The sequence below is a fragment of the Limanda limanda genome, unplaced genomic scaffold (genome assembly GCF_963576545.1).
Source record: "Limanda limanda unplaced genomic scaffold, fLimLim1.1 SCAFFOLD_39, whole genome shotgun sequence".
Classification (NCBI taxonomy): Eukaryota; Metazoa; Chordata; class Actinopteri; order Pleuronectiformes; family Pleuronectidae; genus Limanda; species Limanda limanda.
The window spans coordinates 454,162-460,248 of NW_026870574.1; the positions used below are offsets into that span (position 1 = coordinate 454,162).

The 6,087-nt window shown below is 39.9% G+C and overlaps 1 long non-coding RNA gene across 1 annotated transcript; it reads left to right on the forward strand.

Annotated features, from left to right (window-relative positions):
• The first annotated feature begins 2,291 nt into the window (after positions 1 to 2,291).
• On the forward strand, positions 2,292 to 5,859 carry LOC132997456 (uncharacterized). Its single transcript, XR_009677515.1, has 5 exons — positions 2,292 to 2,467; positions 3,275 to 3,420; positions 3,772 to 3,930; positions 4,077 to 4,172; positions 4,901 to 5,859. It is a non-coding gene; the product is annotated as an uncharacterized LOC132997456 (long non-coding RNA).
• The last annotated feature ends 228 nt before the right edge of the window (positions 5,860 to 6,087 follow it).

Genomic DNA, 6,087 nt, shown 5'->3' on the forward strand with positions numbered 1-6,087 from the left:
ACCCTAACCCTAACCCTTCCGAAAGTCGGAGAAGCTCAAGGATGGTACCGATCGATGTGCGCTACCCCATTTAGTGGGGGTAGAGCCTACTTGCAAGTCTCTCCGACCTTCACAAAAAAAGTTATTCAAGAATATCTCTTTCTCCTATGTGCTTTCATCCCTAACCCTAACCCTAACCCTTCTGAAAGTCGGAGAAGCTCAAGGATGGTACCGATCGATGCGCGCTACCCCATTTAGTGGGGGTAGAGCCTACTTGCAAGTCTCTCCGACCTTCACAAAAAAAGTTATTCAAGAATATCTCTTTCTCCTATGTGCTTTCATCCCTAACCCTAACCCTAACCCTTCCGAAAGTCGGAGAAGCTCAAGGATGGTACCGATCGATGCGCGCTACCCCATTTAGTGGGGGTAGAGCCTACTGGCAAGTCTCTCCGACCTTCACAAAAAAAGTTATTCAAGAATATCTCCTCAGATTTGGGGGAATTTCGTCGGTCGACCTCTTCCGAAGGTCGTACAAGCTCGGGGATGGTACCAATCGATCCGCAGGACCCAAATTAGTCCAGATGCAACCACTTTTCAAGTCTCTCCGACCTTCACAAAAAAAGTTATTCAAGAATATCTCTTTCTCTTATGTGCTTTCATCCCTAACCCTAACCCTAACCCTTCCGAAAGTCGGAGAAGCTCAAGGATGGTACCGATCGATGCGCGCTACCCCATTTAGTGGGGGTAGAGCCTACTTGCAAGTCTCTCCGACCTTCACAAAAAACGTTATTCAAGAATATCTCTTTCTCCTATGTGCTTTCATCCCTAACCCTAACCCTAACCCTTCCGAAAGTCGGAGAAGCTCAAGGATAGTACCGATCGATGCGCGCTACCCCATTTAGTGGGGGTAGAGCCTACTTGCAAGTCTCTCCGACCTTCACAAAAAAAGTTATTCAAGAATATCTCCTCAGATTTGGGGGAATTTCGTCGGTCGACCTCTTCCGAAGGTCGTACAAGCTCGGGGATGGTACCAATCGATCCGCAGGACCCAAATTAGTCAAGATGCAACCACTTTCCAAGTCTCTCCGACCTTCACAAAAAAAGTTATTCAAGAATATCTCTTTCTCCTATGTGCTTTCATCCCTAACCCTAACCCTAACCCTTCCGAAAGTCGGAGAAGCTCAAAGATGGTACCGATCGATGCGCGCTACCCCATTTAGTGGGGGTAGAGCCTACTTGCAAGTCTCTCCGACCTTCACAAAAAAAGTTATTCAAGAATATCTCCTCAGATTTGGGGGAATTTCGTCGGTCGACCTCTTCCGAAGGTCGTACAAGCTCGGGGATGGTACCAATCGATCCGCAGGACCCAAATTAGTCCAGATGCAACCACTTTCCAAGTCTCTCCGACCTTCACAAAAAAAGTTATTCAAGAATATCTCTTTCTCCTATGTGCTTTCATCCCTAACCCTAACCCTAACCCTTCCGAAAGTCGGAGAAGCTCAAGGATGGTACACTGTAAAAAGCCCAACTTCAAAATCATTGGTCTAACTTATTTTTAAAAGTTGAGTGAGCAAATTTTTTTTTTAAATGTTGAGCAAACCCAAAGTTTCAAGTTTACAAATAAGTAGTGCAGTCAACTGAACATTTTAAGTTGAGGAAACTTCAAATATTGCTTAGCCAGCTCCGGGATGCAAATATAAGTTCAGATTGAATGATATGAATGCATTTATATATGGAATATATCTACTTAGATATGTATATATAAACACACACACACAAACAAACATATATACATATGTGAACATATATATTTATGTCTTGTATTATTATTATACACATTTACACACACATATAATATATATATATATAGCATGTTCAGATTTCTTTTTACCCCTTACTTTGTATTCACCTTCTGTCGTCTTGGAGTTTTAATTTTACCACTTTTACCAACCACATTATTAAATGTCCCCCTCTGCCCATCCACTGCAGCCACACAAGCAGTGATAAAGATTAAAAGAGAGAGTGGGGCTACGTATTCTCCACACAGGCTTGAGTGGAGAATACGTAATTTACCCTCGACAGCCGACATTTAACGGAGCAAACAGCGGAGAACTTCTTCAACATGGATGGCATTAAATTAATAATTGAAGTGGAGAAGTGCAGTGAAAAAAAAGATTAATGATGGGACAATGTTGGTTAATGTTGGAGCAAGCGCTGCACGGCGCTTCAGCGTGGCTTCCGCGTCCGGAAAGCGACGTCATGACGTAGTCAGCGTCACTGCGCACTCGTGTTTTGAGACGCCAGCCCAGCGCGCTCAGGTAGAGTGGGCTTGTCTGGACATGTTGGGGTGTAGTTGATCAGATGCACGTCCTTCTATCGCAAGTTCCGCCGCCTGATATCGCCCGACGGCAAGTTTTGTCGACTGATGTCCTCCGACCGCATGTCCTACGGCTGCGTGTCCTCCTCACTTTCTTCCAGCACTAACTAGGTAAGACTCCCGCCGCTATTTTACTGGTTATTCTGCGACCCGTTGTCTTTCGAATGCAATGATTCACAACGTTTACAAAACTACTTGTGTAAGCTATCCATAAAATCTACCTGTTAGCTACCCGTGAAAGCCACGTGTTTGCTAACTTTCAGCTACATGTGAAAGCCACGTGTTTGCTTACTTTAAGTTATCTGTAGACCAACCCCACCCAAACCACCGTGCTACGTTTATAAACTACCAACGTGTTAAGTTGAGTTATCAATAAAATAATGGTAAATTTTGATGATCTTCTCCTTGTGTATACTGGGGTATGTGTCGTCTGTTGGTGTCTTTTCTGTTTGAATCTTAGCATAACGGTGAATTTAACAATTAAGCTTTCATACAGAGCTCGTTCACGTGTTATTTATTTCAAAATAACTACTTATTACATACATTTCCCACAAATATGGGGAAATGTAACTCAAATAGCCCTACATAGTTCTGTGTTTAATTTATTTCAAAGTACACCTACACTTGCCTCTGTATTTTTCTTCTCTTCATAAGAGTTTGGTGTTTTTTCCTTTGTAACAGGTAAAAATAGCTATAAAAGTCAACAGTTCTTTATTGTTCTATAATTTCATAAATGCAACTTTATAAGCTTTCTTATCAAATATGTTTCTCAGCTCCAGACTAATTTTATTTGGGCGAAGAGTGGGCAAAATGGTTCTTTTGATGTAAAGGTTGCCTACCTCTGCCTCAGCCAAATTGAGTTTGTTCATTTGGGTGGTGTTAAACTCATAAACTAAATGTGTTTTCCTTGTTTCACAGGATTTGGATGCAGTGTAAGGAGTGCAAGTTCTCGCACCCTAATCAGGATATTCTCCTCAAGCATTACCGACTTTGCCACTACCGGGGACGCTTCTGGCCACTGCCGTGCCTGTACACTGACTGCTGCTGCACTTTCAAAACAAGCGGTGGGTTAAAATGCCACCTTTCAAGAGTACACACAAAGTCCAGAAAAACTGAAGTAGAAGTCACCTTTTTTTGTCAATTGTGTGACTTTAAAGACATCTGTGCCCCAAAGAAATACATAGCCCATCTAAGGACTAATTTGAGGCAGCATGTGACTGTTTATTGTTTACTGTTTACTGTTGGTAAGATTTTTTTTTTATATAATGTGTAATGTCCTAAATGCTCTACCAATTCCACCATTCTGCTCAGCTTCCGGATGTAGCAAACCTTTTTAGTTTATAACTGTACAATGTGGGCACCTTCTGTAATTGGAGTCTGTATTAACACTAATACTGTTATTTCTCCTCTCTTAGATATATGCTGAGTTTTTTTGAATCACTCAAGTGGATCTAAAGAAGACATTCTTCACATCTTTGGATGCACACGCCTCAAACCTGATAAAGCTTTACAGAACACGTAGCGGGACACTAGGAAAGGACTTAAAGGCCCTATTTGACAACCTTGATGAACAGGTAATGCAAGTAGGAGATAAATTAAGGTTTTCTGAGAGTGCATTTTCACATTGCAAACAGACATTAACATAAATTGTGAATAGGTGTGGTGTGATTTTATTTTCAGGCCATGGTATATTTTTTTTAACTTTATTTGTGTCTTTCAGACAACCAATGTGCTTGCACAAAGGAAGGCCACAGCTCTCCGAGGTCTACCTCTCTATTTGAGGGAGAATCCAGGCAACGTCCTGAAGACATGTCTGGTAAGAATACTTCGGTTTATACCATTGAAGTTTTTTTCTTCCATTTTTTTAATAGCTGGGCCAATATAAATATACAAGGGGCCAGTACATCTCTGATTAGGGAGCAAACGCATTCATTTGATAGGAATATGCATAAAACCACTTATTTATATTCCCTTTAATGTAATAGAAGTAGTTATCCCTAATTAAGGCTGAAATCTTTAACAATAAAAGTAAAAACACATTATCAAGAGGTAATCTATGAGGGTTGACCTAAAAAAAACCTTAAATCAGTAAATTTTGCTGCAAGTTTTAGTGTTTGGATTGTGGCCGATTTTATATGCACTGTCAGGGTGAGATATTGTCCATCCTTTTTGGATTGTTAACACTTATGGAATCAAAGGATTATCCCACACCTTTTAAACTGCACACCAGCTGAATTTTAAGAGCACCTTTAGAAAAAAAATGCCAGATTTCGCACAAATTATCCCTTCACATGGATTAATTGATGACATCTGGGTGGTCAAAATTTATCTGGTGGCCTTACAAATTGTATTTTTTAATGCATCTTAAATTTGTCGTTAGGAAATTTCTTCATATTTTGAACAGTGGTCACTTGCACTCAAAGTTTAACTCATAAAGGTGCATGTCACTTTACTCATGGGCAGGGGTATATAATTTATTTATAAATGTGGTGATGAAAACATTAAAAATTTAAGTAATGTCTGTTTGTTTTCTCTATGATACAGACTCGGAGGAAACGTCCGTTGCAGGTGTTCAACTTGGCATAGTCACCATTGTTGAAGATGATGTTGGGAGAGCTCACTCAATGCCCAGAACAATCAACATTGCCCTTGTCATCGAGGAAAAGGTTGTTGTGGAGGACATCTCTGACATCAGTACAGCCATTGTACTTCTCTTTGGATGCATCTACAACCTCAACCTGGACTACCCCAAAGGGTTGAGGTACACTTTTGAGGCCCTTCAAAAGATTTTTATGAACCTTGGCACAGAGTGTTCTGCCCGTGTTCAGGCTCTGAAAAACAACTTGTTAAAGTAGCCCGATACCATGACACATAGACATGTGTTCAATGCACATATTTGCACACATTGACATGTCACTTTATTCCTCAAAATATGTTTTTAAGTTCAGTAGTAGCTACACAAATCCCATGTTCCCATTTGAAGTTAGTGTTTACTAACTGCTGGATTTGTTTGTCTCTGAAACTAAACACGTTTGTGTCTTGTTACACGTTTTTATGGATGCACTTTCTATAGACATGTCACTTTATTCCTCAAAATATGTTTTCAAGTTCAGTAGTAGCTACACAAGTTTGTGTAGTGTTGCTACGAATCCCATGTTCCCATTGGAAGTTAGTGTTTACTAAGTGCTGGATTTGGTTATCTCTGCAACTGAACACGTTTGTGTCTTGTTACATGTTTTTTATGGATGCACTTTCTTCACTGCTGGGTTTGGCCAGTGGTTTCCTCAAGTATCTGACTAACACATGTTTTGTGATTCATAGTGTCAATCATACTGTTTTCTATATTATAGCTAAAGTATTGAGAGCTGGTTCTGCACTTTGTTATGTGTTTACATATTCTATCTTTGAAAATAATTGTATAATGTTACCAAGTTCACTTAAGCATCCCTGCTGCTGCAATTTCAATGTTGCCTTTTTTGTAGTTATTGGATTTATATAATGTTAACCCCTGTGTTCTTAATAAACAGATTCTTTATAGAATTTTGGTGTTATTATTGAATTTCCACAACAGTATGAATAGAGTAAACTTGAGTTAGCTCAACTGATGGGCAGCAAAGTTGAGTTAACTAAGCATTTCAAGTTTAAGTTTAAGTTCTCTCGACTGAAACGATCCAGTTCTGTTGATGTATGTTTTCAAATCATTAGCATGCATATAATCTAGTATTCCTAAC